Source organism: Pipistrellus kuhlii, unplaced genomic scaffold (genome assembly GCF_014108245.1).
Source record: "Pipistrellus kuhlii isolate mPipKuh1 unplaced genomic scaffold, mPipKuh1.p scaffold_m20_p_50, whole genome shotgun sequence".
NCBI lineage: Eukaryota > Metazoa > Chordata > Mammalia > Chiroptera > Vespertilionidae > Pipistrellus > Pipistrellus kuhlii.
In genome coordinates, this window is record NW_023425552.1 from 1,691,944 (window position 1) to 1,706,529 (window position 14,586).

The window sequence follows — 14,586 nt, forward strand, 5'->3', positions numbered from 1 at the left end:
TGCCTCTTGCACACCCCCTACGGGGGATGTGCCCACAACCAAGGTCCATGACCTTGACCGGAAATCGAACCCGGGACCCTTCAGTTTGCAGACCGACGCTCTATCCACTGAGCCAAACCGGTTTTGGCTAAAAAAAAAAAAAAAAAAAAGTGCTTTTATTGATTTCAGAGAGGAAGGCAGAGAGAGTGGGAGAGAGAGAAACATCGATGATAACAGGGAATCATGGATTGGCTGCCTCCTGCATATCCCCTACTGGGGATGGAGCCCACAACCTGGGCATATGCCCTTAGACCAGGATAGAACCTGGGACCCTTCACTCTGCAGGCAGGCGCTCTATCCACTGAGCCACACTGGCTAGGGCTCCCCTGGGGAGAGCTTTGAAATGACACCCACGCCCAGGCTGGATCCGGAATCATTGAGATAAAGGTCTCTGAAGGTAAGGAAGTTTGCAAAGCTCCCGATGGGATTCTCATTCAGGGTCAGGACTCAGAGCCTCGGGACCAAACCTAATACGTGTGGGAATCACCTAAGGGTCCCGTTCGCCTACCGATTCTGAGAGGGCAGCCTCCCAGCCGAAACCGATGTGGCTCAGTGGAGAGAGCGTCGGTCTGCGGACTGAAGGGTCCCGGTTTCGATTCCGGTCAAGGGCATGGACCTTGGTTGCGGGCACATCCCCAGTGGTGGGTGTGCAAGAGGCAGCTGATGGATGTTTCTCTCTCGTCGATGTTTCTAACTCTCTCTATCTCTCTCCCTTCCTCTCTGTACAAAATCAAGAAAATATATTTATTAAAAAAAAAAAAATACAACCTTCTAGTTCATGCAGGAGCTGCTGGGGCCAGGCCACACTTGGCAAAGAAAGGAACTAGAGAGAGCCGAAAACTGGTGTGGCTCAGTGGATAGAGCGTCGGTCTGCGGACTGAAGGGTCCCGGGTTCGATTCCTGTCAAGGGCATGGACCTTGGTTGCGGGCACATACCCATTGGGGTTGTGCAGGAGGCAGCTGGTAGATGTTTCTCTCTCATCGACGTTTCTGGCTCTCTATCTCTCTCCCTTCCTCTCTGTAAAAATCAATAAAATAAAATAATAAAATAAAATAAAATAAAAAGAAACATCGACGAGAGAGAAACATCGACCAGCTGTCCCCTGCACACCGCCCACCGGGGATGTGCCTGCCACCAAGGTCCATGCCCTTGATCGGAATCGAACCCGGGACCTTTCCGTAAGCAGGCCGACGCTCTATCCACTGAGCCACACTGGTTTTGGCTATTCTGTGGGGGCGGAGGGTTGTGGTTTTTTGGTTTTTTTCATACAGAAAAAAAACAAAACAAAACACCTCGTTTTATTTTAGGGAAAGGGTTAAGTCCCCAGGTGCCGCGAGGAAGCCAGGGCTTGTCTGGCACCCTGTCCTCCTCTCCCTGATGAATTGCCTGGCGCTTCCCCGATCCCTCAGCCCTTCTTTCAGAAAATAACGTTTGGCTCTGGTCATGGCGGAGGCCCACGCAGGGCTGATTTAAGGCCGGAGAGGAATGTGGCGGCACACCGAAATAATTCCGTAGCTCTCAAAGCACGGGGCCCTGGAATACAGGTGGTAAAACCAGGGACACAGGTGGCTGGTTCTGTGGCGATGCGCTTGTCTCTCCTTCCCGGAAGATAGGCAAGTGGCCGAAGCCGGTGTGGCTCAGTGGATAGAGCGTCAGCCTGCGGACTGAAAGGTCCCGGGTTCGATTCTGGTCAAGGGCATGGACCTTGGTTGCGGGCACATCCCCAGTGGGGAGTGTGCGGGAGGCAGCTGGTCGATGATTCTCTCTCATCGACGTTTCTGGCTCTCTATCCCTCTCCCTTCTTCTCTGTGAAAAATCAATAAAATATATTATAAAAAAAAAAAGTTTAAGTTTAAAAAATGTGGCTCTCCAAAGAAATTTCCATCGTCGTCCTGGGGATCGTTGGCTCTGTGGACTCATGAGGGTGCCGACCACAGGCGTGGCCGGTGTGGCTCAGTGGATAGAGCGTCCGCCTGCAGACCAGAGGGTCCCAGGTTCAATCCCCCTCTCCCCCCCCACAGGATGCTCACTTCCCTCCAGCGCCTGCCTGTGTGGGAGCCGTCCAGGGGCGGGTGTGTGGACCTGGCCTGCAGGGGAAGGAGCTGGTGTGCAGCCACGTGGGGCCCCAAAATGCAACCCACAGGGATGGGGGTGGCAGGATCCAGGCTCTCTGCTGGCTCCTCAGAGGGACCTGGGACAGGACCATGTGCCCCTCCCAGCCCCGTCAGCGTGAGATCAGGGCGGTGGGAACTGCTTGTCCCCGAGCGGCAGACGGGAGCAGGTCTCCGCTCTCCCCGGATCCCTGTGGCCTCCCTGCCAGCCAGGCTGCACCAGGCCCTGCCCTCGGGGCTCTCGGGCGGGCAGGCAGGCGCTGGGACAGGTTGCAAACCATCCGTGGCAGGAAGAGCTCATGGGGGCAGGGCGGGGTGGCCCGCTGGGGAGCAGGCCTTCCCTGCGTTCCTGAGCCGTGGCCCTACTGTGCGCTCCCGTCTGGTTCATCTGGCCCAGTGCGTGGCGGGGTGGGCAGGAACCGGGGTCTCTGGGGAAGCTGAGGCCGGTGGAGGGTGGGAGGGGGGGAGAAAAGCGGCCGGGGGACACCCGGAGGTGTGCAGGGCGGCGTCGCAGGGCAATTAGAAAGTGACTCCCAGGCTAGGAATGCGGGGCTTCGGCTCGCCCTGGTCAGGCGCTGGTGACACAGCCCGTCTGCTGGGAGCGGAGGGGGAGGGGGTAAAGCGTACGTGTATGTATGGGGGTGTGTGTATATGTGTGTATTGATGTGTGTGTGTATGTGTGTGTGTATATGGGTGTGTGCATGGGGGTGTGTATGTGTGTGTGTTTGGATGTGTGTGTGTTTGTGTGGGGGTGTGTATGTGTGTGTATGTGTGTATGGGTGTGTGTATGGATGTGTGTGTTTGTGTGTGGGGTGTATGGGTGTGTGTGTACGTGTGTGTATGTGTGTATATATATATGTGTGTATTTGTGTGTGTGTATGTGTGTGTATATGGGTGTGTGTGTGTGTACGTGTGTGTGTGTGTATGGGTATATGGGGATGTGTATATGTGTGTGGGTGTATATGGGGGGTGTATATGGGTGTGTATGGGGGTGTGTATGGGGGTGTGTATGTGTGTGTATATATATGTATATGTGTATGGGTGTGTGTGTATGTGTGTGGGTGTGCATAGGTGTGTATAGGTGTGTGTGTATGGGTATATGGGGGGTGTATATGTGTGTGGGTGTATATGGGGGTGTGTGTATATGGGTGTGTAAAGGGGTGTGTATGGGGGTGAGTGTATGTGTGTGTATATATATGTATATGTGTATGGGTGTGTGTGTGTATGTGTGTGGGTGTGTATAGGTGTGTATAGGTGTGTATAGGTATGTGTGTATGGGTATATAGGGGGTGTATATGTGTGTGGGTATATATGTGTGTGTGTGTATATGGGTGTGTAAAGGGGTGTGTATGGGTGTGTGTGTTGGTGTGTGTGTGTATATATGTGTATGTGTGGTTTTGTGTGTGTGTGTGTGTGTGTGTGTATGTGTATATTTGTGTGTGTATGGGCAGAGGAGGGCAGTTGGGGGTGACCAGGCCTGCAGGGGAGGGCAGTTGTGGGGCATCAGGCCTGCAGGGGAGGGCAGTTAGGTGTCGATCAGGCTGGCAGGGGGGTGGTTAGGGGGCGATCAGGCTGGCAGGCAGAAGCGGTTAGGGGCAATCAGGCAGGCAGGCAGGCGAGCGGTTGGGAGCCAGCAGTCCTGGACTGTGAGAGGGATGTCCCAGAGTGGAGAGGGTGCAGGCTGGGCTGAGGGACATCCCTCCCCCCCCCCCACCTCTGCAATGCACAAATTTTGTGCACCAGGCTTCTAGCTAGATTATAAGTCCCCTCCTCCCACCAGGTTTCACTTTCCTTTATCCGGCATTCAATCCACCATTATACAACTCGTCCAGCTCCCTGCATGTGCCCGCCACTGAGCCGGGGAGAGAGCCCGCGGCCAAAGCAGACAAGGGCCCCCACCTGCTGCCGCTGATGGTCCCCCGGGGCCAACAGACACGGCACCCAGGCATCCCACCCACAGACACCCCGCCGCCTCCGAAGGCATGGCCCAGCCGAAACCGGCCTGGCTCCGCGGATAGAGCGCCGGCCTGCGGACTGAAGGGTCCCGGGTTCGAATCTGGTCAAGGGCATGGACCTTGGTTGAGGGCACGTTCCCCGTGGGGGGATGTGCAGGAGGCAGCTGACCGATGTTTCTCTCTCTCATCGATGTTTCTTTTTTTTTTTTTTTTAAATATATTTTATTGATATTTCACAGAGAGGAGGAAGGGAGAGAGATAGAGAGCTAGAAACATCGATGACAGAGAAACATCGACCAGCTGCCTCTTGCACACCCCCTACCGGGGATGTGCCCGCAACCAATGTACATGCCCTTGACCGGAATCGAACCCGGGACCTTTCAGTCCGCAGACCGACGCTCTACCACTGAGCCAAACCGGCTTCGGCTCATCGATGTTTCTGATTCTCTATCCTTCTCCCTTCCTCTCGGTAAAATATCAATAAAACATATCGGGGGTGGGGGAAAGACGCATGGCCCAGAGGCGGGGGCCCCAGGCCTGGGAGCCAGTGCGAGCAGGTCCCCTCCCCATCTGCTTCCCGTTTTCTGTGCACCAATGGGTTCCATGTTTGGGAGAAAAGAATTTTTTAAAAAAAAAGCATTATTTATCGGCTGCTGTTCCCCCTCCCTCCCTGTCCTCCTCCACCATCTCCCCATCCTTCCCTCCTCCCCGCACCTGCAGACACATCTTGAGAATATTTTCTCCCCTGCAGGCTTTGCGGTCCTCAATCAGCTCCTCTCTCTAACCAAAAGCAGGTGGAGGCATCTTTTTTTTTTTTTTTCTTCTTTAAAAAAAAAAATATTTTATTGATTTCTTTACAGAGAGGAAGGGAGAGGGACAGAGAGTTAGAAACGTCGATGAGAGAGAATCATCCATCCGCTGCCTCCTGCGCACCCCCCCCCACCGAGGATGTGCCCGCAACCAAGGCTCATGCCCTTGACCGGACTCGAACCCGGGACCTTTCAGTCCATAGGCTGACGCTCTATCCACTGAGCCACACGGCAGGGCTGGTGGTCAAGGGCATCCAAGGTGAGGAGCAGGGCTGGGGAGGGAGCGGCCGGCCCGCGGGCAGCAATAGGCTTGCAAAATCAATTCGCCTGGACCAGCCAAGGCATCGGGGGTGAGTTTTGAGAAGTGCGGAAGCAAATATAACAGGATAATTATTAAAAATATAGGCACGGAGCCGAAACCTGTGTGGCTCAGTGGATAGAGCGTCGGTCTGTGGACTGAAGGGTCCTGGGTTCGATTCCAGTCAAGGGCATGTGCGTTGGTTGCAGGCACATCCCCAGTGGGTTGGGGAGGGGGAGGAAGGGTGCAGGAGGCAGCTGATCGATGTTTCTCTCTCATCGACGTTTCTAACTCTCTATCTCTCTCCCTTCCTTTCTGTAAAAAAAAAAAATCAATAAAATATATATATTTTAAATATATATATATATATATAGACACTGAGCCGAAACCGGTTTGGCTCAGTGGATAGAGCGTCGGCCTGCAGACTGAGGGGTCCCAGGTTCGATTCCGGTCACAGGCACATGCCTGGGGTTGCAGGCTCCATCCCCAGGAGGGGGCGTGCAGGAGGCAGCCGGTCCACGAATCTCTCTCATCATGGATGTGTCTATCTCTCCCTCTCCGTCTCCCTTCCTCTCTGAAATCAATAAAAACATGATAAATAAATAAATAAATAAATAAATAAAGGGCCAAAACCGGTGTGGCTCAGTGGATGGAGCGTCGGTCTGCGAACTGAAAGGTCCTGGGTTCGATTCCGGTCAAGGGCATGGACCTTGGTTGCGGGCACATCCCCAGTAGGGGGCGTGAAGGAGGCAGCTGATCGATGTTTCTCTTTATCCCTCTCCCTTCCTCTCTGTTAAAAAAAAAATTAATAAAATACTGCCGAGACCGGTTTGGCTCAGTGGATAGAGCGTCGGCTTGGGGACTGAGGGGACCAGGGTTCGATTCCGGTCAAGGGCATGTGCCTTGGTTGCGGGCACATCCCCAGTAGGGGGTGTGCAAGAGGCAGCTGGTCGATGACTCTCTCTCATCGATGTTTCTAGCTCTCTATCTCTCTCCCTTCCTCTCTGTACAAAATCAATAAAATCTATTTTTTTAAAAAAAATTAATAAAATACATTTTTTTCTTTTAAAGGAGGAGGACATGATATTTTTGGCCGCCTCGCTCTGTGGAAACGAAGGGCTGTCATCACGCTCTGATTAAAGGTGAGGCGCCTTCTCAGCCTGGACCTATCCCGGTTTTGAAAATCCCTGACACGCCCCGGCCTCGAAAATGATTGCCAAATGTGGCGGGACACCGCCCCCCACACAGTGCCTTGCCGGTTCTGTGGTTGGAATCCTGTGCTCGGGACGGACAGACGGATGGACAGCGAGGAGATGGTCTCGCATGGCTGCTCGCCGTAGACCCTCACGATCATCGCCCCCAAACTGCTGCTAACAAACCCTGACTCCCTCCCTCCCTCCCTCCCCACCTGACTCCCCGCAGTGTCTGCTCAGCCTGGGCCCGGCCTGATCGCCCCCCACCTCCACCCCACCCCCAAGTCCTTGGACTTGGAGAGAGGAGGGCGCCTGCTCCCCTTTGATATCCTGCACCTGACATCCTTTAATCACGGATCAGCCTTGTGCCACCGAGGAGTTGGAGGGCGTAAGGGGGGGAGGACGGGGAGGGGTGAGCCCCGAGCAGATGTGTTTCTGGTCAGAGGCACCGAATGGGTTTGGAATGTGTGCGTCTGACATCGTCTTTCAATTAACCCCGGGATCCGATGTTTTAAAAAAATAAACCACATTTCCTCCCCGAGGGCAGAAGACGTGGTAGCCGGCAGACTGGAACGGGAGGGCGAGAGTAAGAAGTCCTGACATCAGCTGAAACCGGTGTGGCTCAATGGATAGAGCGCAGGCCTGCGGACTGAAAGGTCCCGGGTTCGATTCCGGTCAAGGGCATGGACCTTGGTTGCGGGCACATCCCCGGTAGAGGGTGTGTAAGAGGCAGCTGATCGATGATTCTCTCTCATCGATGTTTCTGATTCTCTATCCCTCTCTCTTCCTCTCTGTAAAAAAAAAAAAAAAATCAATAAAATATATTTTAAAAAATAATAAATTGATAGCCGAAACCGGTGTGGCTCAGTGGATAGAGCGCCGGCCTGACGATTGAAGGGTCCCGGGTTCGATTCCGGTCAAGGGCATGGACCTTGGTTGCGGGCACATCCCCGGTGGGGGGTGTGTAAGAGGCAGCTGATCCATGTTTCTCTCTCATGGATGTTTCTGGCTCTCTATCCCTCTCTCTTCCTCTCTGTAAAAAATCAATGAAATATAGTTTAAAAATAAATAAATAATAAATAAATGATAAATAAATTACCAAAGCCTGTTTGGCTCAGTGTCTACAGCGTCTGCCAGCGGACCGAAGGGTCCCGGGTTCGATTCCAGTCAAGGGCATGTATCTTGGTTGCAGGCACATCCCCGGGGTGGGGGGTGGGGGGCGGGGTGCAGGAGGCGGCTGATCGATGATCCTAGCTCTCTCTCCCTCTCTCTTCCTCTCTGTGAAAAATCAATAAAATATATATTTTTAAAAATTGATTTAAAAAAAAGAGAGAGAGAGAGAGAAGGCTGGTGGCTAACAGGGACATCCGTCGTCCGGGTTACAGAAGGGCACAGTGGACCGTTTTGTCCTTGCCACTGGCTCATGGCACTTGGCCTCGCGCACCTGGGCACGGCTCACACTCAGAGTGGCCTTGGCCATCCCAGCGTATCGACCGCAAGGCCACTGGGCTGCCCTGGGCCTTGGCTCTCGGGGGCCCTGGCCGTGGTTCCCACCGTAGACAAGACGAGAGTGTGTGTGTGTGTGTGTGTGTGTGTGTGTGTCCCCGGAGCTCCAAAGGGACAGAGAGAGGGGGAGACCCCGCCGTGTGTGTGCGGCGTCTGGGCGTGGGCCTGGGAGAGCGAGGTCGATGCTGGGAAGTGCCTCTGGCAGGAAGCTTTTACGTGTTGCCCGGGACCATTAGACGCAGCAGACGGGTCCCCCGGGCGAGCAATCTCAGCGTCGAAACGCGCATGGATAATGGAGCCTGCGAAGGGAGGATCAATGAGGCTGGCCATTTGCAGATGCGGAGAGATGATGGGCAGGTGCTTGGGGAGGTGGGGGGGAGGGGGGTCAGTGCTGGGAGCGCGGCTCACCTGTGTGTGTGTGTGTGTGTGTGTGTGTTTCTGCCCCTGAGAGGACAGACACCCGGGAAAATCTAGAGACAGTTTCCGTTGTCACAACTGGGGGTAGGGGTAGGGGTATAAAAGGAAAAATAAATCTCATGAAAGATTTTTTAAAAACACCCAGGGCCCTAGCCAGTGTGGCTCAGTGGATAGAGGTGTTGGCCTGTGGACTGAAGGGTCCTGGGTTCCATTCCCAGTCAAGGTTGTGCCTAGGTTGTGGGCTCAATCCCCAGTAGGGGCTTGCAGGAGGCAGCCGGTCAATGATTCTCTCTCATCATTGATGTTTCTCTCTCTCTCTCTCTCTCTCTCTCTCTCTCTCTCTCTCTCTCTCTCTCCCCTCTCTCTCTCTTTTTCTCTCTCTCATTCCTTCCCTTTCCTTCCTCTCTGAGGACAATAAAAATATGTTTAAAAGATTTTTTTTTATTGATTTTTTTTTTTTTAGAGAGAGAGGAAGTGAGGGGGGAGGAGAGAGAAAGAGAAACGCAGATGTAAGAAGGAAACTTTGATTGGCTGCCTCTTGCATGCTCCCCACCAGGGACTGAACCCAGAAACCCAAAAGCTGGGCATGTCCCCAGCTGGGGAGTTGAACTGGCAACCTTTCAGTGCACAAGGCGAGGCCCATCGGAGCCACACTCTAGAATCTTTTGAGAATCTTGTCAAAATAATACACAGTAAAGTAATAAAGAAAAATATCTTTTAAATTTTTTATTTATTGCCGAAACCGGTGTGGCTCAGTGGATAAGAGCGTCGGCCTGCAGACTGAAGGGTCCCGGGTTCGATTCCGGTCAAGGGCATGGACCTTGGTTGCGGGCACATCCCCAGTGGGGGGGAGGGTGTGTGTGCAAGAGGCAGCTGATGGATGATTCTCTCTCATCGATGTTTCTAACTCTGTCTCTCTCCCTCCCTCTCTGTAATAAAATCAATAAGACATATTTTTTTTTAAAAAAGATGAAGTTTAAAACATCTGGCTCTCAAAAGAAATGTCCTTGGTTGTCCTGTTGGCATTCGGCTCTGTGGACGAAGGAGGTCGCCGACCACTGGGCTAGACTGTACGGATGCAGAAGTCAGGGACCTGAATGACCAGGACCGGTGGTTAGCCAGCCGGGGGTCACTCCTTGCTCAGCTCTGATCCGCAGAGACTGGCTTTCCATCTCTCTCCGTCTCAAAGCCCCTGAGGCCCCCTCACCGCGAGGGAGGCCCTCCCTGCGTCTAATGTACTTCCCTGGCATCTTCTCTTCCCCATCCATCGAGGCCGAAGCCGGGGGGGGGGGGGGGGGCTGCTCCGTCAGATCCTGTCTTAATTAGCCCCGGGGAGATGGACCATCCTGGCCAGCCAGCAGCCATCCATCCATCCATCGGCCAGGAAATGAGATGAGGGAGATCCCGGGAGGGAGGGGGGCGGGCTGAGTAATGGCAGCCTGGCTCACCTGCTGGGGCCCGGCCTGGCGCTTTCCTGGCATCGCAAGCTGCCCTGTACCTGCCATTTTAGGAAACTTATTTATTTTAAAAAAATATATATATATATATAAATATATATATTTTATCTCTTTTTTACAGAGAAAAAAGGGAGAGGGATAGAGAGCCAGAAACATCGATGAGAGAGAAACGTCGACCAGCTGCCTCCTGCACACCCCCTCCTGGGGATGTGCCCGCAACCAAGGCACATGCCCTTGACCAGAATCGAACCCGGGACCTTTCCGTCCGCAGGCCGATGGTGCTCCATCCACGGAGCCAAACCGGTTTCAGGTATTTATTATTTTCTAAAATATTTTTTTTATTGATTTCAGAGAGGAAGGGGGGAGGGAGGGAGGGAGAGAGAGAGAGAGAGAGAGAGAGAGAGAGAGAGAGAGAGAGAGGAACATCGAAGATGAGAATCATTGATCGGCTGCCTCCAGCACACCCCACGCTGGTCATCCTGCAACTTGGGCCTGTGCCCTGACTTAGGAAAGGAACCGTGACCTCCTGGTTCACAGGCTGATGCTCACTCCCTGAGCCACGCCGGCCAGCTTTCTGGATAATCCTACTTTTTAAAATATATTTTATTGATTTTTTTTTTTTTTTTTTTTTTTTTTTTTTACAGAGAGGAAGAAAGAGGGACAGAGAGTTAGAAACATCGGTGAGAGAGAAACATCGACCAGCTGCCTCTCGCATACCCCCCACCGAGGATGTGCCTGCCACCAAGGTCCATGCCCCTGACCGGAATCGAACCCAGGACCCTTCAGTCCGCAGGCCGGCGCTCTATCCACTGAGCCACACCGGTTTCGGCTGGATAATGCTCTTGATCTGTGTTCTCCGTGTCTCTCCCACGCTTGTCCTCAGTCTGCAATAACCCACCCTGCTGGGCGCACAAGCAGAAAGAGTCCCTTTCCTGGGACCCTTTCCTGCCGCCCAGCCCACCCTCTCAGCCGGGTCCTTGTCTCCATCCTCTCGCCTCTGACATATGGCTGCCCTTGGCCGTGACCTTGGGGCGTGCACCCTCTCCCTCCCCCAGCCTGTGGGCTGGGCCGGGGGAGTGGGATTCTCTGTGTTTCCCAGACCCAGTGGCGGAGTCGGGATGGGGGGCCTCGGAGCCTGCAGGGGGGGCGGCGGGAGGAGGCCTCGGCCATCATCTGGTCGCCAGGTGGTTCACTGCTCATAGATCGCGTCTCTCGGGCTGTTGGCTTGTCTCCCGCATCCTGTCATCTGAAGGCTGGCTGCCTTCTGCGCAGACTCGGGTTATACGGGGAGCACTCTTTTTTTTCTTTCTTTCTTTCTTTTTTTTTTTTTTTTTTAAATATATATTTTATTGATTTTTCACAGAGAGGAAGGGAGAGGGATAGAGAGCTAGAAACATCGATGAGAGAGACACATCCATCAGCTGCCTCCTGCACAGCCCCACACCGGGGATGTGCCTGCCACCAAGGTCCATGCCCTTGACCGGAATCGAACCCGGGACCTGTCAGTCCGCAGGCCAACGCTCTATCCACTGAGCCACACCGGTCTCGGCTGGGAGCACTCTTCTTTAGGATCTCAGCTTTGGCAGATAAGGGCTCTAGGAAGAGAATGGAGGCGAGAGAAACCACTATAAATATAAATATAAATATAAATATAAATATAAATATAAATATAAATATAAATATAAATATAAATATAAATACAAATACAAATATAAATATAAATACAAATACAAATACAAATACAAATATAAATATAAATACAAATACAAAGATAAATATAAATATAAATACAAATACAAAGATAAATATAAATATAAATATAAATACAAATACAAATACAAATACAAATACAAATATAAATACAAATACAAATACAAATACAAATACAAATATAAATATTTCTCCAACTTAAGCAAAGGGTATATTAATTAGCATTTTGCCACCCCCAATCCTTTATTTATTTTTTAAAGCTTTATTTTATTTTTTTAATAATTTATTTTTATTGATTTTTTTTACACAGAGGAAGGGGAGAGATAGAGAGTTAGAAACATCAATCAGCTGCCTCCTGCACACCTCCTACTGGGGATGTGCCCACAACCAAGGTCCATGCCCTTGACCGGAATCGAACCCGGGACCCTTCAGTCCGCAGGTCGACGCTCCATCCACTGAGCCACACCGGTCTCGGCTGGGAGCACTCTTTTTTAGGGATCTCAGCTTTGGCAGGCACGGAATCTGGGAAGAGAATGGAGGCGAGAGAAACCACACAAAATAATAATAATTATTATTATTATGTGTGTGTGCGTGTGTGTGTGTGTGTGTCTTCAACTTAAGCAAAGGGTATATTAATTAGCATTTTGCCACCCCCCAATCCTTTATTTATTTTTTAAAGCTTTGGAAACAGAGTGCCGCCGAGGCCGGTGTGGCTCAGTGGGCAGAGCGTCGGCCTGAGGACCCAGGAACCAGGAGGTCGCGGTTCCATTCCGTGGCCGGGGCACATGCCTGGATTCTGGGCCCCACCCCTTTTAGGAACAGGAGGCGGCCGACCAATGATTCTCTCTGATCATTGCTGTTTCTATCTCTCTCTCTCTCCTGTGAAAGCAATAATAATAAAATGAAATGAAAAATGAAATAAAATAATAAATAAAATAAATTTAAAGTGTTTCATTTTTGCGGTCTTTCCTGCCATCTAGTGGCCATAATCACAATAGCAATGAACTTCAATCCGGGGAGAGACGCAGTGTAACTTTCTGTCTAAGATTAGAGGCACCTACAGGACAAACAGGAGATTGCCGCTGAAACCGGTGTGGCTCAGTAGATAGAGCGTCCGTCTGAGGACTGAAAGGTCCCTGGTTCGATTCCGGTCAAGGGCATGCACCTTGGTTGCGGGCACATCCCCAGTGGGGGTTGTGCAAGAGGCAGCTGATCGATGTTGCTAACTCTCTCTCTCTCTCCTTTCCTCTCTGTAAAAAAAAATCAATAAAATGTATATATTTTTAAAAACACACACACACACACACACACACACACACACACACACACAAAAACACAGGAGGCCGAAACCGGTTTGGCTGAATGGATAGAGCATCGGTTTGCGAACTGAGAAGTCCCAGGTTCGATTCCGGGCAAGGGCATGTACCTTGGTTGCGGGCACATCCCCAGAGGTGGGGGGGGTGTGCAAGAGGCAGCTGATCGATGACTCTCTCATCAATGTTTCTAACTCTCTATCTCTCTCCCTTTCTCTCTGTATAAAATCAATAAAATATATTAAAAAAAAAAAAGCAGGAGGTTGCAGGGAAAACCAGATTAAAGTGCATTGCTGCTCACACCTGCAGACACGACCCTACGCCACACTCCCAGGCAATCAACCAACCACCCAGGGCAGCAACAAGAGACCTGGCGACCAGTCGGCCACATTGGAATTTAGGAAAAGCCTTTATGACCAACTCTCCCATCTCAACTGACACAACAATGAGCCGCGAGAGCCCCAACCTCACTCTAAGCACGTTACCCCCGTCTTAGGGATGCCCGGCAGGTTGGGACCGGCTAAACGTTTTAACAAAGAAACGTCAGCTAGAAGCTACAGAAAAATTCCACTGGTACGGTAACATGCGAAGTTTATACAGCGCCTGGGGTGGGGGGGTGTTTATTTTCAGCTTACGCAGTCTCTGTTTGACCTGGTTTGGTCTGTCTGTTCTGCCTTGCGGCTACTGGAAACAGGGGACGTGCCTGCCTGGGGGTTGAGCCTTGCAACAGAACTATTTTATGACTAACAGTTATGCTACATTCTTGGTTGCTCGTTCTTTCCCTGGCTACTTTGGGTTTATATATAGATATATTTTTTTAATTGATTTTTTTTTTTTTTACAGAGAGGAAGGGAGAGGGACAGAGAACTAGAAACATCCATGAGAGAGAAACATCCATCAGCCGCCTCCTGCACACCCCCTACTGGGGATGTGCCCGCAACCAAGGTACATGCCCTTGACCAGAATCGAACCCGGGACCCTTCAGTCTGCAGGGTCGACGCTCTATCCACTGAGCCACACCGGTTTAAGCTGGGAAGGGGAGGGGGTTGTTAGAACGATTCAGGGGTCTATCATTCTGCAGCAGTGACCTCACAAAGGGAGTGAGGACAATGGGCGTGGTTAGGGCCTCTGTCCCAGCGGGCACCTGGATTGGGGCCTGATCAGAGCCCCAAATCAGGGGGGATGGGTGGGAGCCGATTGGGGGGGCAACACCAGCCCTGGAGAGGGGCCATGGGTGGTTGGCCAGCCAGCCCTGCCCCTGATCTGGGTGAATGGGGGGAGTGACCTGGGGGGGGAAGGTGAGGAGAGGGGCTGCAGGAGATTGGCTGGCCAGTCCCGCCCCCTATTGGGGTTGGGGAGGGGGGTGATCAGGAGTGGGGCTGGCTGGGGGGAGGAGCTGGGGCAGATCAGGATGGTGGGGGCCCAATGGGGGGCATGGCTTGTGGGAGGGACAGCAGGAGGCATTTGGCTGGCACATGCTCTGGTTGCCAGCTCCAGAATTTATATTTAAAAAAAGAATAGCCCTAACAGGTTTGGCTCATGGATAGAGCTTCAGTCTGCAGAATGAAGGGTCCCAGGTTCGATTCCGATCAAGGGCATGTGCATTGGTTGCGGGCACATCCCCAGTGGTGGGTGTGCAGGAGGCAGCTGATCAATGTTTCTCTCTCATCGATGTTTCTAACTCTCTATCCCTCTCAATTCCTCTCTGTATAAAATCAATAAAATACATATATATTTTTTAATTAAAAAATACACGTATGTTTTTATTGTTGCTGGT